Source organism: Artibeus jamaicensis, unplaced genomic scaffold (assembly GCF_021234435.1).
Source record: "Artibeus jamaicensis isolate MK-2021 breed Jamaican fruit bat unplaced genomic scaffold, CSHL_Jam_final contig_64, whole genome shotgun sequence".
In the NCBI taxonomy this organism is placed as follows: domain Eukaryota; kingdom Metazoa; phylum Chordata; class Mammalia; order Chiroptera; family Phyllostomidae; genus Artibeus; species Artibeus jamaicensis.
This window is the reverse complement of record NW_026521911.1, coordinates 6,984,753-7,011,921: the sequence shown is the minus strand read 5'-3', so window position 1 is coordinate 7,011,921 and position 27,169 is coordinate 6,984,753. Positions and strand designations below refer to the sequence as shown.

The 27,169-nt window shown below is 46.5% G+C and overlaps 1 protein-coding gene across 1 annotated transcript in view; it reads left to right on the top strand.

Annotated features, from left to right (window-relative positions):
* The window catches only part of TENM4 (teneurin transmembrane protein 4), a 725,358-nt gene that overhangs the window by 131,592 nt on the left and 566,597 nt on the right, over positions 1–27,169 (top strand). The window contains exon 2 of the mRNA XM_037138546.2: positions 19,383–19,439. The gene's annotated coding sequence lies outside the window, so the exon portion shown is untranslated. The remainder of the gene's footprint in view (positions 1–19,382; positions 19,440–27,169) is intronic.

The window sequence follows — 27,169 nt, the reverse complement described above, 5'->3', positions numbered from 1 at the left end:
TTAATGCACAGCAATAGTAAGTGTTATATCTTGCTTTCTGTTCTTTTGATTGTTATTATTATCATCATTATTTGACATATATTTACTGAAACACACTCGATGTAAGCTCCATGCTGTGTGCCAGGGAGGTGGCAGTGAATAGCACAAGGCCCCTACCCTCATGTTCTCATAGTGTTGAGGAGCCAGCCTGCTACATGTTGGGAAGTGATATGTCCCCTGGGAAAGATTCAGGTGGAGTGCTGTGGGGAGTCATAGGTGGAAGAGATGAAGACCAGCCTGGTGGACCAAGGAGAGCTTCCTCGGGCTGAGGAGGGACCACTCATCCTGGGTCTTGAAATATGGGGAGGAATTACTCACGTGGAGTCAGCAGGGTGAGGGTCTGCACTCTCTGCTTTGGACAAGCACTCCTCCATGTGAGAGTGTGTGGAGACCTTAAAGCTTCAGAGACTCACTCAGGGCCCTGCAGCCAGTCAAACATCCCTGGGAAGAAAAGAACAGAACACAAATGGGCTGCTACTCTGAGCATCATGAGATTTTTGAGGTGGGAGACGCAACAGGGGCTTGAATTGCAGGGAAATGGTTCTCATGTGGGTAGGGAGCAGACAACAGAAGGGTTTGGATTCTTCCAGAAGAGGAACAGCATGAGCAAAAAGTTCAGAGGCAGGAATGGGCAGAACACACTGAGAGAAGGGTCAGCAGACCTGGGTGGAGGCTACCAAGTGCATGCTGGGAGGGGACGTTGGCCAGTTTGATTGCGCAGAGCCCAGGAGTTTAAGCTCAAGTGTCGGGCTTCAGTCTTCAAGGAAGATACTGGCAGATGAATTTGATTTCACTCTGAAGATTTTTATGGGCTCATAAAAACTACATATTGTGGGCTTGTAAAATATTACCCCAATCGATAAAATATTGGCTTGACCAAAAATTCTGTTGTGTTTTTTCCATAAAATAAAAGATGCATTTTTTTTTCATTTTCACCAATAACTTTTGATTTGGATATTTTCAGGATGTCAGCTATATCCCACTATTGGCCTCTAGTGGGAAGAGGTCAGGGGTGCTGCTAAGCATCTTCCAATGCATTAGAAAACCCCACAGCAAAGAGTTGTTTGGCCAAAATGTCAATAGTACCAAGAAACTTTGCAAACCACTTTTGGCATGTTCTATTAGTCACAGCACCTTCTCCATAAACTGCACAAACCTTTTTATTTTTGCATTTCAGTTGCATTTTTACCTTCTTGAAGTAACAAAGCATAATACATTGAAAATGTTGCATATCCTCTTCCATCTTGAATATTCAAATGGCTGCAGAAAAATTAACCAATTCTGATCAATTTTTTCAAAATGCACACTGATGTGACAGCTATCACAATACAATCTAAGTTGTTTCAAATGAAGTGAAAGATGACTAAGCACTACTAGAACCGTTGTACAGAAAAAACATAATGGACTTTTTGGCCAACTCAATAGGATTACAAAGGTCCAATAGAGGCCAAGCCCAAGGAAATAAATAGCACATCCACTGCACTGGTCCCCATCCATGCCTCTGCTGCCTCCAGTGCTCAGTCCCTAACAGCTTTCAAGTGACAGTGGCAGGGAATGGGGAGACCAGCATGCAGCATGCCGGACACTGTGCTGGCTAGTTGTCCTATGTCTCTGCACTTGATCTTCACCACAGAAGCCCTGTGAGATCCAAGCATAGAAACCCAGTGTCAAAGAGGTTATGTGAGCTTGGGACTTAAGTCTCTCTGACTCCAAGCCTCTGTCTCATCCACTTACAGTACAGGGAATTCCATGTACCCTTGATTGTCAGATTTGGCATCTTGTCCAGTTAGAAGTTGGGAATGTTCGGTGTACCCACTGAGCAATCAGAATGGTGTCCAGTGTGTTAGCTGTGCCGCTCATAACCCCCTTCTCTGTCCCATCTCACTGCAGCCTCAGTTATTAATAGAAGGCTGATGAAGGAACTAATGAACCTGCAGCCTTCTGTCTCCAAGTAGGTACCCTCTAAAACAAAGTTTTCTATGGGTAACATGAAAATGTGAATAATACTTAAAAAGTAAAACGTAAAGAAAGCAGAACAGTGTCTCTCCCTCCTACCCACTCCATTACTGAAGTGACTGGGGAGGTGGAAGAGGAGCTTGGGAATCCTCTTCTGCCTGATGCACTTTATTCCTTTTCACAGAGAGACCTCATAGTGACCACCTTGTCTCAAGTCCCCAGACCTGTGGCAGTGGCAGGTCTGGAACATCAGTGCTGGGGTGGGAGTAGGGGAATAATTCATTCAGAACTCCACCTTGCTGCTTCATGTCTGGTATAAGCGATGGTTGGACCGGGCAAGATGAAGGAAGGCCATTGTGACAGTGAGGACATATGGATGGGAAGGAAAGAACTCTGGAGACATGTGGGTCGGCTTCAGTCTTTCCTGCTGTGGGTGAGCCTTGCTTTTCTTATTCCACACCTGTAAACTATGAAGTCAGTACATTACCTGCTTCACAAGTTCCTGGGAATTAAGTGAGGCAGTGCGACAAAGTGTCCAATGTGGAGCCTGGCACATACGGATTTCCAGGAACAACTTTGATTGCTCCCTCATTTGTTTGCAAGAGGGATGATTGGAGTAACCGTGTACCAACCTTACCTGCTTTTTGGCTGGTCTTTGATGTTATAGGACCAAAGTCTATTTGAACCTAGACTTGGGACCGTCTGGCATATTAACTTGACATCAAGAAGGTGGTGGTGAGCTTTCCCCTTCGGTCTTTATTTGCCACCTCCTTATGCCACTCAAGATGGACTTGCATTGTGCATTGCTCACGGCTTCACTCAACAGAGTTGTAGAGTGTCTCCCTTGTGCCAGGCCCTGTGCTGGGCTCTGAGTGACAGAGCTGCAGTCACTGTGGGCTGGAGGGGCAGACCAGCAGTGGCAGTCCTGTGTAGCAAGTGCTGTGGTTGATGGGGCAGAGGAAGGGGGCAGGGCACGTTCCCAAAGCTGACCTTGAAGGTCCAGTCAGAGATGGCCAGATGGAGGAGGGAGCTGTGTGTACAGCAGCACCGGGCTGCAGAGAATACGACACATTCCAGAAACTGAGTGGCTCTGTTGGTGGTTTCAGACGAGGAAAGTGATGCCATGAGAAATTGAAAATATTCACTTAATGAACAATGCCCTTGGCAAGTCTTTTCCTGTCCTCTGAACAGAGGTCCCTTCCAGCCCAAGTGATCCAAGATTCTCCAAGTCTATGGCTCAGAGCCTGCAAATTAGCATGAAGGAGACTTGGATCTCTGTCTACTTATCTTCCTATTTATAGTTGGAAGACTGTTTCTTCATCTGTTAGAATTGCCTGCATTACTCGCCCTGGATGTATCTCTGTTTACCTTGATGTGCTGTGAGCACAAGTCAAGGTCATTAATAAAACAAGGCAGCGTCACAGCAGCGAGAGGTAGGGAGTGTAATTTTATGGCCTGCTGTCTCTGTTGGGGGATCTTAGTTGCCCTGGTGAGAATGCCTGCCCCCCACAGGCACCATCCGACCTCCAGGGCCAGCCCTGGCGGGGTGAGGTGAGGGCCCTCTTGGCCTGCGTGGGAAACACAGACCTGTTTTGTCTCCTTTCCTACCCGTACACCCAGGGCTGCAAACTGACAACCTGCATACCTGTTTGGAGGCTCACATCCTGTTTTAAATATCAACATATTTAATATAAAAACCAGGACATTTTGCAAAAAAAAAAAAAAAACCAAGAATATGGATTTTCATTATCTCTTCGAAAGTCAGATTTGGCATGGCTAGGCCCTGCTCCGCCCACTTTGGACAGCCACCTTCCAGGGGCATGAGTCCCCCGACCCATTACACAGGTCCACACCTCACCTCCCCGAACCTCGGTTTCACGCCTTCCTGGGTGGTGTCCTCCACGGGGACTGAATGGCGGCTGCTCCTTTCAGAGGCTCTGAGTTCCCGAGTTTGCCACAGTCCTGCCCCTCCTTCACTGTCTTACTCCTAAAGGCAGTGGTGTCTAGCATCCTGGACCTCCGACTTCACTGACACCTGAGGTTCATGTACTTAGGTTTCACGTGAGGCGGCATATCATAGTTACTCACAGGTTATTCATTTATACAAGTACAGAGCACTATGCAGGTCCTGTTCCCTTGGTCCTTTCCTCATCCTGTTCCCACAGCAGCCTGTGGAGGTGGGTGTGGTTGTTCCCATTTTACGAATGAGGAAACCAAGGCTCAGGGAAGTCAAACTGTGGTCCTGTGTAGTGGGCTTCGGGAGTCAAGCACTGAGGAGGCGGCTCCGCAAAGTGGGCAGAGCAGCGCTGGGCAGCCGCTGGGGACCTGTCCTGGCACCGGGTTGAACTCTCAGTCGCTGGGTAGCTCCGTGAAAGCCTCCGCCCCTTTGGGGGCTTCATTTTCCTCCTCGGTAAAGTCAGGTCACTGCCCTAAATCAGAGGTTTTTATGTGAGCGTGTGGCTGGGAAAAAAGTTAGCATTTCTTCCATTCTGTGTATAGGCAATAAACCACAGTATCATTACATGTCTCTTGGACTTTGTTACCAGGAGGAGTCAGATATTTCTGTATCCCTTTTTAGTTGTCGGAGATCCCTCAAAATAGCATTTACACTCATAACTACTTCAAGGTTATGAGAGTTATTAGGCCTGCCCTCAGATCTTGTTATCAACCTTGACTTATAAAAAATAAAAATGTTACTGCATCACAAAGTTATCAGTTTAACATTTTGAAAACCATTTCAATGCAATTGGTTTCCACCATAATCCTAGGGATTTTATTTTATGCATTTAGAACATTTTGCTGGGAAAGAATATTTAAGTTTCGAGAACCTGACAAAGGGGGGTCATGAGACAAAACAGTTAAGACCTTTGTCTCAGATGTTTTCTAGGTTCCTTGAATACCTGCAACTCCAGGATCCGTGAGCATTGGGCCCGGGGGCACTCACTGGGCAGCCCAACCCACACCGCGTCCACATGTGTAGCAGCTTCAAAGGCAGTTCTCTAGGCCCTGTGCTGCCTGGCTGACATTCACGTACATCAGACCAATGTCTCCCAATTCGTTGGTGGCTCAAGATGTCTGAGAAGACTGGGACAGGGCCAGTGGAGCAGGGTGGCTCCTGAGGGTTGGCACCCCTGAGGCCTCCTGCACTGGGAGCAGTGGGTGCTCAGCTCTCCAGGCCTGCAGACCCTCAGAGTCTCCACCCACCCACCTCGGTTCTTCCCTGCAGATCCCTGTGCAAAAACCCCAGGCCTGGGGGGCCTAGGCACTTCTTGTTGTTTGGCAGGGAAGGAAGTCACACTGTAGCGAGGGCCAATACCTGGCTGAGGGCCCCAGAGCTCGTCAGGGTCAGAGGAGGGACTGGACTCCATCCAGACTGATGCCCATTTCTGGGAACATGTGACCTGTTCTTAGCCTAGAGGGGGCTGCCTTGTCCTTTGAAGGTGAATCTTCAACCAGTCTTTCCTTGCACGTTTCCTACTCAGGATTTGTCTTTGGAGAGCTTATTTTCTTTTTTTTAAATTAATTAATTTATTTTAATCTTTATTTAATTATTGTTCAAGTACAGTTTTCTGTCTTTTACTCCCATCCCAGCCCATCCCCCCAGTGCTCCCCACCTCCCTCCTGTTTCCACCCCCCTTAGTTGTTGTCCATGTGTCTTTTGCACTTGTTCCTGTAAATCCTTCCCCTTTTCTCCTTAAATTCCCTCCTCTCTCCCTTCTGGTCCCTGTCAGCCTGTTCTCTATTTCAGTGTCTTTGGTTATATTTTGCTTGCTTGTTTGTTTTATTGTTTAGGTTTCTGTTAAAGGTGAGATCATATGGTATTTGTCTTTCACTGCCTGGTTTATTTCGCTCAGCATAATGTTCTCCAGTTCCATCCATGCTGTTGCAAAGGGTAGGAGCTCCTTCTTTCTTTCTGCTGCATAGAATTCCATTGTGTAAATGTACCATAATTTTTGGATCCATTCATTTACTGCTGGGCACCTAGGTTGCTTCCAACTCTTGGACAGCCTGCTGCTATGGAGAGCTTATTTTCTCTTTTTCTTCTTCTTTCTCTAGTATTTTTATTTATTTATTTATTTTCTTTTAATAGTTCAAATTCTCTTTTAAAAATATTTTATTTATTTATTTTTAGACAGAGGGGAGAGAGGGAGAGAAACATCAATGTGTGGCTTCCTCATCTCCTACCAGGGACCTGGCCTTCAACCCAGGCGTATGCCCTCACTAGGAATTGAACTAGCAATACTTTGGTTCACAGGCCCGTGCTCAATCCACTGAGCCACACCAGCCAGGGCCTTAACAGTGCAAATTCTCTCTCAAGAGTTCAGTCAAGTTCCTTAGAGACCTTCACTGCTGAGTTTTCAGACCCCTTCCCCACATCAAAAGAAGAGATGTAAATTACTCGGCTATTTTCTGAAATCTCTAAAGCACAGGTGGCAGACATAAGGCCCCTGGGCCAAATCCAGCCCTCCACCTTGTTTCATGCAACCCAGCACCTTGTTTCTACCCAGCAGCAGCACTGAGCTCTCACTTAACTCTTAAGGAGTAGTTACATTTGTACGGTCCTGAAGTTACATTTGGCCCTGTGAAGGCAAGGGGCTGAAACTCCCGGGTGAAAATGAGTTTGACAGCCCTGCTCTATAGTAACTCTTGGAATTTACATTTCAGCCTTCATTCTGGAGACAGGGAAAAGGTCCAGGCTTACAGCCTCTTCATATTGATTATTTTTTCATCAAACATTTTTTCTTTTTAAATTATATTGTATTGATTATGCTATTATAGTTGTCCCATTCCCCCCTTTACTCCCCTTCACCCTGATACCCGCTCCCACCCACACTCCCTTAGTTCATGTCCATGGGTCATACATGTAAGTTCTTTGGCTTCTACATTTCCTATATTATTTTTAACCTCCCCCTGTCTATTTTCTACCTACCATTTATGCTTATTCCCTGTACCTTTTCCCCCATTCTCTCCCCTCCCCCTTCCCCACTGATAACTCTCCATGTGATTTCCATTTCTGATTCTGTTCCTGTTCCTGTTCTAGTTGTTTGCTTAGCTCATTTTTCTTTATGTTTTTTTGGTTCAGTTGTTGATATTTGTAGGTTAGTTGTCTTTTCCTGTTCATATTTTTGATCAACTTCTTTTTCTTAGATAAGTCTCTTTAACATTTTATAGAATAAAGGCTTGGTGATGGTGAACTCCTTTAATTTGACCTTATCTGGGAAGCACTTTATCTGCCCTTCCATTCTAAATGATAGCTTTGCTGGATAGGATAATCTTGGAAGTAGGTCCTTGACTTTCATGACTTTGAATACTTCTTTCTAGCCCCTTGTTGCCTATACTGTTACTTTTGAGAAATCAGCTGGTAGTCTTATAGGAACTCCTTTGTAGGTAACTGTCTCCTTTTGTTTTGTTGCTCTTAAGATTCTCTCCTTATCTTTAATCTTCAGTAATATAATTATGATGTTTATTGATGTGTGCTTCCTTGGGTTCAACTTCTTTAGGATTCCCTGAGCTTCCTGGACTTCCTGGAAGTCTATTTACTTTACCAGATTGGGGAAGTTCTCCTTCATTATTTTTTCAAATAAGTTTTCAATTTCTTGCTCTTGCTCTTCTCCTTCTTTCACCCTTATGATTCAGATGTTGAAACACTTGAAGTTATCCCAGAAGTTCCTAAGCCTCTCCTCAATTTTTTGAATTATTGTTTCTTCATTTTGTTCTGGTTGAATGTTTATTTCTTCTTTCTTCTGCAAACCATTGATTTGAGTCCCGATTTCCTTCCTGTCACTATTGATTCCTTGTACATTTTATTACATTTTTCATAGCCTTCATTTTATTTTCTATTTTGCAACGATATTCAACCACTTCTGTGAGCATCCTGATTACCAGTGTTTTGAACTATGTATTGATAGATTAGTCATCTCTTTATTGTTTAGTTCTATTTTTTTCTGGAGTTTTGATCTGTTTTTTCATTTGAGCCATTTTTTTTTTGTCTTGGTGTACCTGTTATGCAGTAAGGGGTGGACAGAGCCTTAGGTATTCGCCAGGGCAGGTCAACCCATGTTCCTTCATTGTGGTGCTGTATGTGGGGGAGGGGTCCAACAGGGAACAAAGCAGCTTGTTCAAGGCAGCTCTCTGCTGATTTTCAGTAACTTCCCCCTTACCTACGAGCAAATTGGGCCCTTCTGGTGCTGATTCCTGGGTGGGTGGTTTTGTGTACGTTCTAGGACCCTGTGGGTCTCTCCAGTGAACTCTCCTATGAGGCTGGGAGTTTCTCCTGCCACCTCAACCCCCACTGTTTTTTTTTTCAGTCAGAGGTTTTGAGGCTTTATTTCCCTTCATTGGGACTCTGGATTGTGCGGTCTGTCTTGCTTTCCAGTTGTTCTTCCCAATTTATCAGCATGCAAACGTGTGCCCACTTGTTCCACCAGCCACCACCTTGCCCAGTCTTACCAAGAGTTCTCTGTGCCCAGCTGCCCATCTCTGTCCCTCCTACTGGTCTAGATGAATGTTTCTTCTTTAACTCCTTCCATACCATTCAATTTTCTGTCATTTCTGGTTGTCTTTTGTTTTTAAATTTGTTGTCCTTCATTTGGTTATGCAGGGAGGCACAGTGCATCTACCTATGCCTCCATGTTGGCCGGAAGTCTTCTTTCATTAAATATTGTTTGAGCCTTTTCTTTGTGTCAGGAATCAGGCTGAGCAATGAGGATAATAAAATGACATAGTCCCTGTCCACATGGGGCTTCTATTCAAGGCAGGCATTGAACAGGTAGTTCAGGGGTGCTGTGTATAGCAAAAGAGCAGCAGACCATATGAGCAGCCTAGGATTAGTCAGCAAAAGCCTTTCAAAAAATATGTATGCCTTTTAAGCTAAAACCAAGAAGGTAAATAGAAATGAGCTGGGGAAATTCTAGACATCAGGACAGCATATGCAAAAGCCCCGAGGACAGCATGTGTCTGAGTGCAGGAAATAGAAGAGAATAAGAAGAGAAACAGACAGTGAGGTTAGAGGGATAGAAAGGGCCCAAAGATGAAGACTGCAAAAACTGGGGTGTGAGTCTGAATATATCTTGAAAATAGTGGAAGCCACAGAACTTTTAACAGAAGAGAGACACTTAAGACCAGGCTTGGTGCAGGAGAAGATGCAGAGGTGGGTGAGAAGTGAAGCAGGGAAATTTGCTAAGGGAGCCTTTCCAGCCATGGGAGAAGATGGTCTTTTGGACTGAGTTATCTGATTAGTAAGGACCTGAGGGTGGATTTGAGAGCTCTTTATAAGGTGCACAAAGTGACTAATGAGCAGGAAAATAAGTCAAGTCCAGAAAGTCTCTGCCTTCTTCCTGTTTCCTGAGTGTCTACAGGTAGTGGGGGCCATGACCTCACCTTGTCAAGACAGGCAGCCCATCTGTGCCTGCCTTGGTCACCCTGATGCTCCATTGCATCAGCCCTGTGCGTTTTTTGCCTGGTGCCTGATGTTGTTGGAAAATATGAGCAGATACAGACAGAAAGGTAGAGGAAGCAGTACAACCCCATTCACTTCATTCTTTATGTCTCTCAAATCCTCTTTATTGAGACTTCACACTATAAACCTAACTGTTGGTGTATAAGGGTTTTTGTATTTTAACCACAGGCTCAACAGTCTGGTGTGTACCTGCCCATCTAGACTGGGAGTCTGGGAAAGCTTCCTGGAGGAAGTGACGTTTGAGCTGAGATATGAAAGAAGGGCCTGCTAAGCTGGGGGTAGAAGTAGAAGAATCAGCTTATGTAAATTCTCTGAAACAGGACAGGCAGTGGGTGTGAGGAAATGAAAGGGGCAGGGCATGTGGTGAAAGCAGGCAGAGCTAACGCTGGGAACCAGGCTTTCTGGGCCCTGGAGCCAGGGGAGGAATCACATTTCCTACTGTGCAGAATTCAGGGAGACCGGTTGGGAGGCCACTGCAGCAGCTCTGGTGAGAGATGACAGTGACAGCTAGGGTAGTGCAGGCAGAAATGGTGAGAGGTGGACAGGATTGAGTGAGTTAGAACCAGCAGAATTTGGTGATGGGTTAATATGGAGGGAGAAGTGAAGGGGTAGGGTATCAAGGGGTGGCCTAGGTTTCTAGCTGTGCTGCTGGTGGAAAGTGGCAACAGTCACTGAGATGTGGACCAGCAGAAGAGGGCTCTTTGGAGGTCAAGACTGAGCTCTTGACATGTTGAGTTTCTGGTTGGTCTGAGTGCCTAGACACATTCTTCTAGTTCCTGCTCTGCCTAAGCAGAGCAAATCACTCTTCTCTCAGCCGCCTTGTCCTCCACTATAAAACTGGGGAAGTAACACCTGCTTTATGGGGTTGTTGTAAAGGTTTACTATGAATGTGCTGTGGAAGCACCTCATATATCGTAAGTAGGCAGTGACCACAGGTCGTCACTGGCAGCGGTTGACTTTAATTAGACATGTATGCTCAGGAATTGTACAGGATCCTGTTATAATGAGGCTCATCGGGGACATCTTCTCCTTTATGAAATACAATTCTGAGTCCACGACAATGGTGTTGATGAGGATGATGAAGATGATGGTGGTGATGATTCTGTTTCCTTGGCTGTTTGAAGCATAGTAAGCATCTGCCTCCATCATTTAGGGAGCTGGTGTCGCATGGGGGAGGGTCACTGGGCTCAGAGTCAAATATTCGCGCTCCGTTCCTGCCTCTGCCGCCTAGGGCAGCCCATGTAATCTCTGTGAGCCTTAGTTTCTTCAGTTGTAAAATAGGGATGGTGATAATATATACGTCCCAGGATGGTTATAAAATTCAAACTAAATGGTTTTGTGTAGAGTTAATGCAATGCCCATTGCCAGATGCACAGTGGTGCTTAAAAGTTACTGCTTTGCTCCTTCTTATGTGACCATAGCTCTTATGCCTTAGGCAAGTGGGAGGCGGCGTCAGGCTCCTCCCGGGGGACCTCAGCCCCACTTCCGCCTTCACCTGCTGTCACGTCCTCTTCATCCCCTGTGGGCCAGCCACGGAAGGCAACGCTCCTTCCTCCACAAGTGCCCTACCTCAGCCTGGAGTTCCCTTTTCCCACCCCGCACCATCAAACACCTCTTAGTCTCCAGAGCCCAGGCAGGTGTCCCCTTTCACATAGCATTGCTGCTTCTGCCGAGGAAAATCCATGGCTCCGTGTCTTTCATTCCCACAGCACTGTCACTTGGCCCTCCTTGGAACACATGTAGCCTCAGCTGTGGGTTACAGCGCAGACCTAGGTCCTTGTCTATAAACCTCTTGGGCCCACAGCCTGGTCTGTTACAATCTCACACCTACCCTCTAGCCTGAGCCCGGGTCCACACACAAAAATAATTTAACTGAATAGAATTGAATTGGTTTGACCGATTGAGGCTGGGGCAGCATCTCAGCCACCTGCATGGTGGCTTAAGGCAAGAGCTGTGAGACAGTAGAGGGATTAAAAGCCTACAGCAAAGGAGGCTCTGGCCCAGCTGAGTCAGGAAGGACCAGGTCGTTGGGTGGATGGTTTTCTACTTGATGCCTGAAAGGAGCCTTGTCAGGGCAGCAGCTCAGCAGGCTTGCACAGCAACTCTGGTAACTGGGCCACTGGAGTCCCGCTGCCATGAGGAGCTGGGCAGGCAACAGACAGCTTCAGGAGAGAGAGTTAGGGGTACTTTCCTTGGGTCTGGATCAGCTGTGGCTCCCCGGCTCTCCCTGCCCCAGCCTCACCCCTCCAGTTCATCCTCGCTGCAGCCAGAGTGATTGCTCTGAAGGACACACACCTAGCCTGATTGTCACTGAGCTTAAAACCCTTTGATGGATGAGCCCATTATGGGAACCTGACTTCTGAGGCCTTCCAGCCCCCTGCCCTGTTTCCTTTCTAGTGCCTGTGCTCTCAGAGGTTCCCCTTCTCCCTCTGCTGCTCACTCTTCTCAGGTTGAGTCCATATTTCCTCCGACTGTGGACCTTTTTGTTTTGTTTGCAAACACCATTCATGAGCCCTATTTGAAGCCTGTCCTGGTTGAATTGGCCCCTTCCTGGCCAGACTGCACTGTAGATCACAGTCCTCCCCACAACCCCTGCCGTGCTACCTGTGACATGTGGCACCTTTTACTGCTGGGAGCAGGTCCTATTCACCTTCATTACTAGTGGATATTATAAAAGCGGTGCATGCAGTCTGGACTGATTTGCAGGCCCCAGCTAGTCTTTTTGAGAAAAGCTGTTCCATGGGATTCTCACAGCAGCCCCGAAGGGTGGGGATAAGGATCTTCACTGCAGATGAGCGAGCTGAGGCTCAGAGAGGGGAAGTCGCTTTCTCTGTCACATGACTCATCAGAGTCAGGACTGGGATTTCAACGTGGGTCAGGACCATGCTATGTCCATCTTCCTGGCCGCCAGTTCCAGTGTGGGTCTGACCCACAGAGCAGGCAGCCAGAAATACTTGTTGCTGAAAGGGTGAGCCTGAAGCTGCCTGGTGGAAAAGTTGATGTTTCTAGGAAAGATGACTTGCATGGTTTTTAATAACAAAAAGGCTCTGTCTCGTCGTTCTGTGGGTCTGGCTGAAAAGAACTGAGGGTATCGTGCAACATCTCAGACCATTTTTGCATTTTCCATGTTTTAGGGAAATAATAAAACCCATGGTCATCTCTGCCACACAACACAAAAAAATGACTCTGAAAGCAACTTGAGTGACCCTGGCTGGGGGGGGTGCATGGCGCAGCTTGGGTTAGGGGACCCAGAGGAGGACACAACCAGTCTTTCGAAGGGCACTTGAGGCACTGGGGGTTCACTCTTCCTCTGCCAAGCCATGGTGGGTTGTTAAGTTGTTTGGGCCAAGGCCCTGTGACCAGGGTGCAATTTTCTCATCCTAAATTGCTCATGCCACCCTGATCTCACACACAAAAAGAAATCTGATCAAGACGGAAGGAAAAATCTCTGACTCTGAAATACCTGGAAGACAGATGAAGTGAGTAGGTTTTGAGGACCTAACCGGCAGCACAAGTCCAGGAAAAAAATATCTACTCACCGACACCAATCAAGCTGGAAGCGACATACCACAGTCGACCAGCTAGCATGGATCAGTGGTTTCCTGAGATGAGTGTCCATCCACATCTGTAGAGGAGCTCAGGAAGCACATTGGAGCCCAGGGTTCCTGGGACCCTGTGGGCAGGGGCAGGAGGGACTTCCTGAAAGGAGGCCCGACCCTGTGCTGGCCTTCTGCAGCCCTGCTCTGGGAGTCACTGGTGCCCCTGCTCCGTGGATCCTGACCCACTCAGTCCATCCGGTCAGAGTGGGAAACCCAGCAGAACCTCAGCCCTCCTAGTAGGTAGAGCCTGGAAGTTTGAGTACCCTTTTTCCAGCCACAGAGTAACTAGGGCTGACTAAGGACATCTCATTACCCACTTCCATTCCCACTATATTGGCCCAGCTCACAGCCCAAGACTCCTACCCTGGTTTCCTACTGAAAGCCCTAGTTCTCACCTGCAACTAGATGACTCTTGTGGAATTCTGTGAGCTTGGCTGACTCCTTAACATTCCTGCTAGCCCTAACCCAGTTAATCACCCCAGGTGCCTGGGGTCCTAAGTGACTAAGCAGAGACCCATCATTAACAAAAAGGAATAGTAATTGTGAGTAACTAAGAATTAAGGCAATTATCACATAGTAATTATTATCGTTAACAATCTAGTGGTTTAGAGCAAATTGCCTTGGTTCAAAATCCTGTCTCTGCCATTTATTAGGTGACTTTGGGCAATTTTATTAGCCTCTCAGTGCCTCAGTTTCCATCTATAATACGAGAAAACATAATGGTCCCTACTTTACAGTACTGCTTATGAGGATTAAATGAGTTAATATTTATAAAGTGTTTAGGACATTTCCTAGCACACAGTAAGTACCAGGTTAACTAAAATTATAATAGCGGCAATGATAATATTTGCCAACATTTATTGCGCCTTTGCTGGGTGACAGCCACAGTCACATAAGCACTGCAGCAACACAAGATACAGGTGTTTTCACTGTCCCCACATTTCAGATGCAACACAGAGGCTTAGGGAGGTTAAATATGCTGCTCAAGGTCACCCAGCTGGGATGAAATAGAGCGAGGGGTCAAGGCCAGACTCTTTTATTCCAGAGCCAATGCTTCTTAAAAGCTTATAACAAAGACTTATCAAGCCCAACCATTCTTCCTTAGCTCTTTGGTGGAGAAGAACATTCCAGATAGAGGGATATTCAAAGAAAAGGAATCTGGAAGCAGGACCCAGTGGAGTGGGTGGGGATGATGCTTCAGAAGTGGGTGGGGCCAAGACTATTTATGGCACCTGGTCTTGTCTTTGCTGCTGAAAACCAGTCTCCTCCAGGGCAGGAGAGAAGCATTTACTCTTCTAAGCCACCCTTGGCATAGATGAGTGTCTGAGCCCTCCAAAACAGGCTACAGTAAATCCCTGCTCTGACAAGCTCTTTCCACCCCCTGCCCCAGTATGTGCATGTCCAGAGTTGACCAAAGTAAGTCCACTGATACTTTACATACAACTGAGCATTATTGTCCAAGCAAGTGTTCCATGTTAGTTCAAGAAGAGTTCAAGTTAAGCCAAGGGAATGGTGGCTCCGCACCCTGGCCTGACCCCTGACATCTCTCTCTGAGATGCTATAGGAAGGGGGAGAGAGGGTATAGTTTCACTAAATTCACTGCACCGAATACTGAGTTGAAAAGCAGGTATACTTAGGAAGCAGGGCAGAGATGTAGCTATGGGGGAGCTGAAACTCTGACCTATGATTCACATTTTTTGTGGGGTTTTTTTTTTTAATTCAGGAAAATAATGTAAGAAGAAATAATCATAAATGTAGATACTGATCCATAGTGGGAAAAACTACCCAGTCAATAATACCATATAATGCAAATTTATTTTAAATAATCCTGTGAATGAGATATAATTACTATATAATTTTACACAAAATTAAGTCCATTTAAGGGACATTCATTAAATGTGGGCAGAAGAGGGTGGAGAGGAGAGAAGGGAGCTACGGAAAAGCACGGGGCATCAACCTTGCCTTTTGGATGCTTCTGCTCTAGTGACCTTGTAGTTACTAAAGCCAAGGCTTTGACTTTTTCACATGGGAAGGTGTGTGACCATCCTGCATGATTAGGCTTAATTAAACCAGACTGTGCCCTTAAAAGCAGGCCTGGTTTTCCACCTCATCTGTCTTTTATATGATGACCCAAATTCATTTACTTATAAAACCCAGAGTAGAGAGCATGGTCCTTGAAATAGATAGGGTTGCTTTTGTTTTATTTTTTTCAGAGAGGGAGTGAGAGAAACATTGACTTGTTGTTTCACTTATTTCTGCATTCATTGGTTGCTTCTTGCATGTGCCCTGACCAAAGACTGAACCTGCAACCTTGGCCTATCAGGACAACACTCTTAGGAGCTGAACTATCAGCTACCTGGCCAGGGCTAGATAGGTTATTGAAATTATTCTAATTTAGAAGAGAAATTAATGCTGTATTTGTTGAGTACCTGCAGTGTGCTGGGTGCCACTCTGAGTTCTGAGTAGGCAGTGCTAGACAGACAGCCTAGTTCCTGCCCTGGTGAAGTTTGCTGCATGGTGCTCATTAAACAAACTGTGCCAAACATCAGTTCCAATTGTGAGGCGTGCCCCAAAGGGAGAACACCAGTCACATAGGCAGAGGAGCCCACTTCATCCAGGGGTCCAGGGCTTCTCTGGGAAGGTGGTGATTAAGTGGAGAGGACCAGAGGATGGATCTGGATTAGCCAGCAAAGAGGATCGCAAACAAATTTGCCTGGAGAGGGCACAGCATGCCCCAGACCTTGAGCTGGGAAGAAGTCTGACCCATCTGAGGACCCGAAAGGAAGCCACTGTGGCTAAGTGCAGAGATGGAAGAGGACACGAATGAATTCAGAGACCCATGAAGGTGCAAAAACTGGGTCCCAGACGCAGCCTGGAGGGCACAGGGGCACATTATGGACTTTGAATTTGGTCTTTCATGGACTAGGAAGCTATTAAAGGGTTTTGGGCTGGGGAGATGATCCAGTTTGCATTTTGAAAAATCCCTCTAACTTCTGGATGGTGAGGGAATTAGAGAAGAGGATGTGGAGGCCAGTTAGGATGCACAGTACTCCAGCTGAGAGGCGTTGTGACAGTGGAGAGGGATAATAATGAACAGAATGAAGGAAGTAGGATGGATAGGACCTGGTGACTCGTTGGCTGCCGACAGTGACATGCAGGGAGATGTCAAGGCAGGTAGGTTTCTGATCGGGCTGGGACTAGACAGTGATGCCATTTACTGGGATTAAATCTGCTGGAGGAAAGCTGAAAGCAGTAGTCAAGGTAAAAGGCAAATGGCAAACCCTATGTACCAGACAAGAAAGGGACTGACTCCTGACCAAAAAAAAAATGGGTAAAGGACAGCTCATTTGAGTTCTCAAAAGAAATAGTGCAAATGACCACAAAACATAGAAAAAGATGTTCAACTGATATTCAAAACATGGAGATTAGCCCTGGCTGGTGTGGCTCAGTGAATTGAGTGCCAGCTTGCAAACCAAAGACTTGCCAGTTCAATTTCCATTCAGAGCACATGCCTGGGTTGTGGGCCAGGTCCCCAGTGGGGGGGTGTGAGAGGCAACAACACATTGATGTTTCTTTCCCCCTCTTTCTCCTTCCCTCCCCCCACCTTAAAAAAAAAAGAAGAATAAAATATCTAGGTTCCATTTGCCTGTCATATTGGCAAAGGTTAAAAAAAAAAAAGCCTGCTAACCACATACTGATGAGAGCATAAGGAATTGGTATGTCCTTATTCCACTGTTGGAAATTGAAAATGATACAGTCTTTGTGGGGGGCAGTTATAATTGTTTTTAATGGTAAACTGTATAGTCTCAGTACATAGCCAAATAACCACATAAGGATACATATATAAAAGTATCTTTACCAGTAGTGAAAAATTGGAAACAACCTATATGTCCATCAGTAGGGGATTAATTGTGTATCCATGTAACCACTTAAAGATGGATTCAATTTAATATGTCTAGTATGATTCCATTTTGTAGAGTATCTGGATCTGTATTTTTGTGAATGTCTGTGTGTGAGGTTATTTATAAAAGAAGGTTTAGCGGAAATAATCTGAACTCATATTATTAGCGGTAGGTGAGTTTTGAATGTATTTAATGTACTTGAGTAAGTTTAAGAAACAATATTTTAGAAGAAGACAGTCACTGCAGTATAACACACTGTAGCTAACGTATTACCAGAGGGAGCCCAAGGGCAGGACTGGCGAGTGCTGGCTCGGGTCGGGGAGCAGTCTCCTGGGAAGAGTGTCCTTGGACGGAGTAGGAGTAATCAGCGTTACATGTGTTTGTTTTTCCTCTTTCCGCATGGTTTTGTGGCTCACATTCAGTGAGACAGGGGGAACTCTACGAAAAGAAAGCCTGCGCCAATTCTGCAGGCCTTTTGGTGTGTTTGCTCTCTGGTCATAAAAAATTCATGCCAATTAATTTTACACCAGATGACAGGAAATGGAAGCTTAGAGCTCTAGAAAGACACTCAACAACAGCTTCGATCAGCGAGCAGCTCAGTCACTTTGGCACTTTCTCCCACTCCTTGTGGCTCGGTTGGGACTTTACGCTCATTGGCAGTGGCAATGGCATTCCTGGATCATGTCATTGGCCCTATTCCCTTGGTTACTATCTTGGATCTTTGAATAAAGAATCACTTTCCCTTCACATTTTCTAACTTGGTTTTAGCAGTTATGCAGCTTCTTACTGAAGTGCCCTTCTGGGAACTTAAATATGCATTGATACAATCTACTTCATGGAAAACCTGGTGACCTAACAGAACAGAATGACCCTGCCTTGATTGGGAAACAGAAATTAATTGGTGGCCTGATGCCACGGAATTGCAAATTCGGGGTCTGATGAGAGCCAGGAGGGAAACCGAATCCACTCCCAGAGCACGGGGTCAGAAGTGGGCATGTGGGGCCAAGTCCCAGCTCCTTCAGTCATTAGCTGTGTTGACACACAGTAAGTGTTAGGTGATTTGCTGCTACAGCTTTGAGATGAGGCAGACTCAGTCTCTGAGGTCCAGCTGGGGCACAGGGAAGGACCTGAACCGTTCTTTCTGAAAGAAAGCAGGGCGCCGCTGGGAGCTGGGAGCTGGGTGGTGGAGGGCTCAGCATTTAAATTGCAAAAGGTATTTATTTTAATACATATTAAAAATATATATGTATAAATAGGATCCAAACCTATGACTTCATAGTTTTATATGGGATCGTCATGATTAAAAATTTCTTTAAATTTGTTAGCAACTGTTTTGCAATGAGAGGAGTCTACGGTAGTTGAAAGGTTGCCTTTCATTGGACCATAGAGAGAAGGGGGAAAGAAATAAAGAGCTACAGAAACTTTTTAAAACAATTGTTAAAAGCAAAGCTAAGGAAAACATAAGAGTTGATTTGGAAAAATTAAATGACAGCAGAGGTAAGATATCAATAGAGCAAAAATTATGAAAATGGTCCCAAAATGACTGTAGCAGGCCTCGGATGGGCTCTCAAACTCTCCAAGTGGCAGTTTTCTCATCTCTAATATTTCCCAGGGTGGTTATGAGAATCAAGAGATGTCTATAGATGTTATTAGCTCAATAGCTGCCACATAGTAGGGACTCAAATATGTGAGTCACCTTCCCTTTTTCTTAGCCTTCCCTTTTCAAGTTAAAAATGATCTCTCGGATTGGCCAGTCTGGCCTCCTTGTTTTCCATATGCGGTAACTCAGCTGTGACTGCAGAAAGACCAGCCTCGGGCTCCCAAAGTCACGTGCTCCCCTCTGGGCTCTGGTGTGCACTGTGCCTGCCAGAGACCTGACCACAGGCCTGAAAAGTCTTAGGGAAACTGGCAAAGGCATGGGCCTAAACATGAATTAACAACGCAGGCAGCAGGGATGCCATAGCACTGGGGGCAGGTGGGGCTGATGACTTACATGATGGTTTTCAGTCCAGCCAAAGGGTCAACTCTATGCCCAGGAGGAGACAAAGGGAAAACTGCCCCAGCTGTTAGAAGTGAGTATGCTGAGGTGGTGTCATTTTTCTTCACTTGGTTTCTCCAGGTATTAAATGGTCTTTTGCATTTTGACATCTATGAAAAATAAAAAGGGCCAAAGCAATTAGAAGCCTCAGTTTTCTGTATCAAGAGTTGGACCCCATCAGTGCCCTGTTTGTCACATAGTTAATTAGCACACTTCATTTTTGATGAACACACTTCAGGTTTGAAATAATTCTCTTCCAGTCCCTGACCCATTTTCCCATTTACCTGGGATCATATGTAGTTGGTAACCAATATTAGGTGTAAAACCTGTGATGCATTTTAGTGCAGTGGTCTTCAGGGATTAATTGTGATTGTCTTCTTGTTTTGCAGATGGAAAAACTGAGACTCAGAGAGGGCTAGTGATCTCTTGGGCCCCTTGGTCAGCAGGTAAGTGATAATGCTGAAAGTGAGTCTGAAACAAGATACATGTCTAGTCTCCAAATCTCCGCAGGCTCTTTGTCTCAATCTTGTGACTCTTCTGATTTGTGCAACTCAAGTCAGGAAGTAAGATGAGTTGTTTTGAGGCATTTAGGTATTATTTGCACTTGCGGTTTGTGTTTGTTCCCACTGTCGAGTTGGAATGTGTAACAGGTGAGTTTGTGAAGCGCTCTTAGGCACTGCCTGGTCCAGATTGAATGTCTCCTGGAGAAGGATAAAGCACAGTCTCACAGGGCCCACGCTGTGCCTTTGACATCACTGAACCTTCAGCAGACCCAGCTGTGTCTGGAACAGAGAGCCCTGGACTAGGGGGTCAGGGGATTTGAGTTCCAGTCCCCCATAAGTGGCTCTGTGACCTTGAGCAAGCCACTTAATTCATGGAGTCACTTGTTCTTCATTCTTTCAGACTTCCCCTGGAAAATGTGGTGCCAGACTCTGTGCAGGGCATGGGGGAGAACGTGATAAAAGCAATGCAGGCTTTGCCCTTGAGGCACGCGTAACCCAACTGATGAGCTCTCCCATTTCTTCATTATTGTCTCATCGTGAGAATTGCTCACATCTGCTTTGGAGTTTACAGTCTATAGGACATTTTGTGATCTTCCCCGAAACTCCATAAGATGTAAAGAGGTCATTGCCATTTTGTGGAGAAGAAAACTATGGCTTAGAGAGTTGGCCAAGGCTACATAGTGAGTAAGGGTTGGAGTTGACCTTGAAATACAGATTTACTACTCCAAAGCATTTGTTTCTGACAACAGCAACTGCTTCACCCGATGGTTTGAGCATTCAAGCAGGCGTTTAATGCCCTGCCCCTTAGCAGTGAGTAAATGTTGGGCTGATCAGTGCAAGGATGGCTCCCGTGCTAGGGGAGGAATTCTTATCTGCAAGAGGGTACTTACCTCTGTCTGGTAGATTATTCCAAAAAGCAGTGCCTCCTCTGCCTGAGAGTGAACTTAGCCTTGGGCGCAGGGTTAGCTGGTAACCAGAGGAAAACATGCCTGGGGCGCAGGCCCAGGGTCACCACCCCTCGGGGTGGGGACTGGAATTCAGCATATCAGAGAATCTGCCACGGGCCTGGTTGCGCAACTCCCTTCCTCGGCAGTGACCCTACTGAACTGTTGAGTTCCACCAAAGCTTAATGATCCTGGTAGCTTCTGCTGGTGCAGGGTTGTCTGGCCTTAGGCAAGATGGGGAAAATGAGACAGATCAGAAGCTGTGCTGTTTGTTTGCAGGGATGACAACTGCATGAGCCGGAAGCTCTTGGGCTCCCTCAAAGTCTGGAACTTCAAAGGGTGCTGAACAGCCTCCGGGACTGGGCTGGCTTTTCTGCTTTGCAGCATGTATATATGCCGTGGATTGTGGCCATCCATGATGAAAATGCACCTCCGTGTGTGTGATGTGTGGGATGTGTGGGATTTGTGGGGGATGCGTGTGTGCATGTGCGGGGCGTGTGAGGAATGTGTATATATGTGCATTTAATCTCTAAGAAGCAATTCTTCTGGAAAAAAAAAGAACACAGGTATAATTTTTCAACAGGACCCAGAAAGGGGCTTTTAATAAGCATCATTAAACTCTTTGATTACCAGGGGAAGCCACTGTTCTTTCATCCCAGCTTGGATCACATACCTCTCCCTTGCCCTGTGCTTTGGGGTCAGATAAAAACTCCTTCTAGCTGTGTTGGTCTCTTCAAAGCCCTCTCTCCCCCTTCCTGTCCTCCCCAGCCCCTGCCCCTACACGTGCTTGTCTGATCTCCCTGCTTGGACCTCAGCACAGACAGGGCTGGTGTTGGGACTGACAGTCGATAGCTGAGGGTGCGTCTGGAGTTTGAGTGTCCTGTGTCTCATGTGGTCCCAGCAGGAGACTTTAGGGTCTTTGTTTGGGAAGTGCTCGGAGCTGAGAGATCCGGGGCTCCTTCCTTTCCCTGAGGGTCACTTACAGTCACCGACACCCAGCAGGACTGCGTGTGTGTAACCCTTTCCTTTACGGATTGGGTTTCCCCTGGTCTGCCGTGGGAGGAGGAGAAGCTCTGTTGAAAGGTAGATTTCACTCTAGACTGAAAGTATTCCACCAGGTCTCCGAAGGAAGCTGGTTCCCAGAGCGATTATCTTTCCTGAGCCGAGAGCAAGGCACTCTGTGACAGGAAGCAGGGCAGGCTTAGCAACAGGCTTATCAGGCTGTGCTACAAGAATGTTCAGTCGTGTAAACAGGTCTGGGTTTGTGCAGTTGTGTTCCTCTCTTTGCACTGGCTCAGTTCTGGGGCTGGTGTGTTCTGATTTGCATGGCTCCTTTGGAGAGGTAATGCATTCCATGAGGTATGCAGTTCTGCCTGCATTGCCCCTGGTCGCCGCAGCACAGGGGTACCCGGCATGGCATGGGGCTGAGTGTGCAGGAGGGGCCAGTCAGTGCTTGTGGTCTACACGGAAGCTGCTGGCTCCGGGCAACAGATTGCCACAGGGGTGGTACTCATGCATTGCATAATGTAACAGGTCTGCACTTTCTGCATTTAAGTCCTGACTTGGCCTCTTACTGCGCCAACCCACTAAGTTTCCCTGTGCCTTGGTCCTGGCGGGCCTGCCCCATTTGGAGCATTCTGCCTGGATCTTGCCAGCAGCTCCTGTGGAATGGCTAGCCTTTAGTCCCTGTGGCTCCAGTCATTGGCTCAGGACTGGCAACAAACCAGTAAGCCACTAAATATCACAGTCCTGCCACACATCCAGGTAGACATGCTGTCTTGACATTGAAACCTCCTCAGACAGACTGGGTACCATAGCCATCAGCATCCATTCTCCAAACACCATTAGTCATTGCATTAAAAGACATTTATTAAGCTCTACAATGTGCAAGGCACTGTGGTAACATCTTAGGTATATTATTTTCTAATTTTTATTTCTATTTTTTCAGATGAAATAACTAAGTTTCAAAGAAGTTATCGTGCCCCAGAGTACATAAATATTCAGTTAATGTGCCTGGATTTGAGCCCAGGTGTTTGGATTAGAAAGCTCATGTTCCTGCCCTGGACTTGTTGCTCAGCTGGTTAGAGCACTGTCCCGATGTGCCAAGGTTGCAGGTTTGATCTCCAGTCAGGGCACATACAACAATCAACCAATGAACGTGTGAATAAATGGAACAACAAATGTCTCTCTCTCAATTTCTCTGTCTCTCTGTTTCTCTCCGTCTGTTGTTCTCCCTTCTTCTCTCTCTAAAATCAAAATTTTAAAAAGCTTATGCTTTTAACCTCTATAAAGCATACAGAACACAATGGCAAAAAAAATAGCTGTCACTTGTTAGTATTAGTACTTTAAGGGTAATCAGTAACAAAGCCCCGCCAGGTGGCACCCTAACTGTGGGACCCTCTGTGGTCCCCTCCCACCGGATGGTGAGGCTCTTGAGGGCAGACACTGGGAGCCCCAGCCCCTAGCAGGGCGCAGGTTTACAGCAACTGATCAGTAAATGTTTGATTAACAATATTGGCATGGGCAAAGGTAGATTGTACAGTTGTTTAGATGGAAAATAATACAGTAATTAATAAATAATAATACAAGGATGAGCTCTGTGTTTCACATACTCATGACTATACATCTGGTTTTGTCTTCCACTGGCTAACTACTGATCTCTGACTACGTGCTAGGCGAAGCACTGAGTGATTTATATGTGTTATTTTGTTTAATTCTTTAAATAATTCTGTAAGATAGACATTATTATAACCATTTTACACCAAAGAAAATAGGGGCTGGAAGAGTTTTGAGGTACTTTCCAGGTGCCCCAGCTGGTAAGGGGCAGAACCTGGGAATGGAACCCCGGCTGACTGATGGGAGGGTTCGGTGTTCAACTGCAATGCCAACGTCCTGCCTCACCCAGGGGCACGGGCCTCCCCCGTGGTCACAGCTACAGGGATGCCCGCAGCTCCTCTGGTGAATTCCTGTGAGGCTGTCACTCAGATCCACTGCCTGGTGTCCGAGGTTCCCATCAGAAGGAATGAAGCTGGAGAAGGCTGGGAGGTCATAGTCTCCTATGAAAGACAGTGTGAGGAGTCACTGATAGAATTAACAAGAACGGGGTGTCCTTCCTGCAGAGGAGACCCGATTTGTAAGACACAGTGGGGTAGAGTCAACATCAAGGGGGACAATCTTCTGAGTTCCACGGATAGCTGTGGGGAGGGCTTCAGTGGTGTTTTCTGGAGGAATTTCTTGGGCCTTGGCAAGTTGCTACCGCAGGCTCAATGGTGGGTGAGGCCAGGCCAGGGGAAAGGTCTGCACTGTTCTCGAGGGAGGGCTGTCCCTCCTAGCACCTTCCCACGAGACCCCGTGCACCAATGGCTTGTTTCATCATGTGGAGCGTCATCTTATGCAAGATGAAGAAATGGTACCGCAGCTTCACTGCTATGAAATAATTGATTCCTGGTGACTTTGTCCAAAGGGGAATAGGATCGTGGGGGGGGGGGTTGTTTTGTTTTTGGTGTGTTTTATTGATTATGCTATTACAGTTTTCCCAATTTGCCCCCCTCTGTCCCCCTCCATTCTACCCCCCCGCCCAAACCTCCCGCACTCCCCCTTAGTCCATGTCCATGGGTTGTACAGATCAGTTCTTCGAGTCCTCTGTTTCCCATATCATTTAAAAATTTTTTTTATTTGTTTACTTTTTTTAGAGAGAGGGGAAAGGAGGGAGAAAGAGAGGGAGAGAAACATCCATATGTGGTTGCCTCTTATGTGGCCCCCACTGGGGAACTGGCCTGCAACCCAGGCATGTGCCCTGACTGGAAATTGAACTGGTGACCCTTTGGCTCACAGCCCATTCTCAATCCACTGAGCCACACCAGCCAGGGCCCCCATTTTTTTAAATCTCTCTCTATTTTATGCCTGCCAATCCTGCTTTTTCTTCCCTGTACATTTTCCCCCTATTCCTCCCTTCCCCCTCCCCACTGAAATCCCTCCATGTGATGTTCATTTCTCTGATTCTGTTCTTTTCTGGTTGTTTGCTTAGTTTTAGTTTTTGTTGTTTTACTTTTCTTTTAGGTTCATTTGTCGATAGTTGTGAGTTTGTTGTCATTTCACTGTTCATATTTTTTATCTTCTTTTTCTTAGACGAGTCCCTTTAACATTTCATATAATAAGGGCTTGGTGATGATGAACTCCTTTAACTTGACCTTATCTGGGAAGCGCTTTATCTACCCTTGCATTCTAAATGATAGCTTTGCTGGATAGAGCAATCTTAGATATAGGTCCTAGCCTTTCATGACTTCAAATACTTCTCTTTCCAGCCCCTTCTTGCCTACAAGATTTCTTTTGAGAAATCAGTTGATTGTCTAATGGGAACTCCTCTGTAGGTAACTCTTTCCTTTGTTGTTGCAGCTTTTACGATTCTCTCCTTGTCTTTCATCTTGGGTAACTTAATGATGATGTGCCTTGGTGTGTTCCTCTTTGGGTCCAACCTCCTTGGACTCTCTGGGTTTCCTAGACTTCCTATAAGTCTATTTCCTTTGCCAGATTGGGAAGGGAGGTTGTGGAGGGCCTGCGATCCTCGTAGTTGTGATTGAACCGCGATCCTTTGGTTTGCAGGCCCGCACTCAATCCATTGAGCTACACCAGCCAGGGCTCTAGTGCACTTTTCGAGGGACTCTCAGGCTCTCCTGTGAGACTGGGAGCTTCTCTTTCTGTGGCAACCCCAGCCATAGCCCACAGCCACCTCTGAGTCCCCTAAGTCACCCCTTCGCAGCCCGCCCTGCCCACAGTGTCTGCACATCACCACTGCTTTTCTGAGTCATCTGGCCTGGTCCGTGCAGCCTTACTGGTCTGGTTGTTCTGATTGTTCTGGTGGATTTTTTTTTTTTTTCACTTTCTTGGTTGTCAGAGTTCCATGCAGTTTGATTTTCTGGCTCTTTTGGCTGTTTATTGATTTCAGATTGGTCATTGTCCTCCTTTTGGTTGTGCAGGGAAGCAAAGGGTCTCTATCTGCACCTCCATATTTGCCAGAACTCAGGATCATGTGGTTTGGGTGAAAGCTAAGCACCAGGGAAGCCAGTTTGAACTGGGAAAGAGAGGGTCTTGAGGCGGCTCTGGGGGCCACCTGGGCAGGCTGACTCCTGATGGGGCAGGGGCTCACTCTGCCTGGGTCCGGGCTGTGTTCTAAGCCTTGGGAACACCAGTGAGGAGTGCCAATACCCTCATTTAAATGCTAGGACAGAAACAACTGCTTCAGGAGACCACAATCAGACTCTCCATACCCAAGGGAAAAGTACGTAGAATGACAACAGGATGACATATCAGTTAGAACATTCCTGGGTGTATCTGTAGGGAGACTTAGAGCTCTGCTCTTCAAGAGGCTGGCCCAGTGCACCCCAAAGGGAGTGGTGGTCTTGGACTTTAAAGCTGGACCTTGAGGGCACTTGCACGTTCCCTCACAGCAGTGGTCCAACTGTGCCCTGTGGAGCCCTGGAGGTTCAGTGGAATTCTCTCTGAGACTTCCTTGGGAGGAAGGTAGACAGTTCCCTATAGGCTATTGGGCCCCCACCTTACTGATCCTCTTCTCCTTGTTTGCATATTGGGCTTCCTTGTTGTCAAAACTGGTGTTTAGCTGGGACATACTCCTATCACAATGCTGTTTGTTCAAAGCCAGCATCTGTTCTCACTGGCCATTGTGTCAGTTCTGATTGGTGCTGTCTGGGCCATGTGATGTGTTAAATATTCTGAATTGTACTCCTGCTTGCAAGTCTTCTTGTATGCAGAGCCAGAAGCCACTGCCCCATACCACCCTCATCTAAACACAGGCACCGTCACCTAGCAGCCAGCCTGCAGACCACTGCTGCACAGAACTAAAATGGTTCTGCTGGTTTTGAGAAGTGCTGGCTGTGCTTCCTCACCCTTCCCAGGGCTGCAGTCCCCCAAATGTCCCCAGCCCAGGTAGCCGATGGGGCTCGGTGACTTGTCTATCTTTCCCACTGCCGCCCAAGCAGAAGCCCTGGTTTTGCTTCCATGGCAGACCTGGGAGCAGAGTGTGTGTTGTCTGTTGCATCCCCTGGCATGTCTCTTTAGCAAGCAGGTCACATGTGTTATCCCCTGCCCATGGGCATGACTCCCACATTCACTCTGCTGTGCTTTTGTGAGCATTCTACCGCCGAAATGAACAGGATGTGCCAGCTTCTCTGGCAAAATTCCTTAAGGGTGTTTGGTTTTCAATTCCTCTTTTCTTAAAAGAAAAGAAGAAGAAGAAGAAGCAAAAGCAATGGTAGAAGTCACATACTAGAAAGTGTATGCACTCAGGACCCATGCAGACCAGGATGTACATGCAGCTCTGCTACTCAGTAGCTATTTGACCTTAGGGAAGCGGTTCAATCTACTGGCCTCAGTCTCCTTGTTTGTAATGACAACTAGCATCTACTATGTTCCTGCCAGAATTTTAAGCATTTATGTAACAACCCGAGGTAGGTAACATTATTCTCTCCTCATTTTACAGATGAGGAAAATGAGGCCCAGAGTGACTTTTCCAAGGTCACACAACTAAATGGCAGAGCCTGGTCTCATGTACAGGTGATCTGGCTACAGGGCCCACACTCTAAACCTCAGTCCTTCTCTAGCTCTGTCTCAAGACTATGTCAGAACTAACTGCCCAGTAATGTGTCTGGAGCTGGGGTTGCTCGTCCTGCAAGCTAATTCTCTTCTCTTGTTCTGTGTCTAACAGAACTAGAA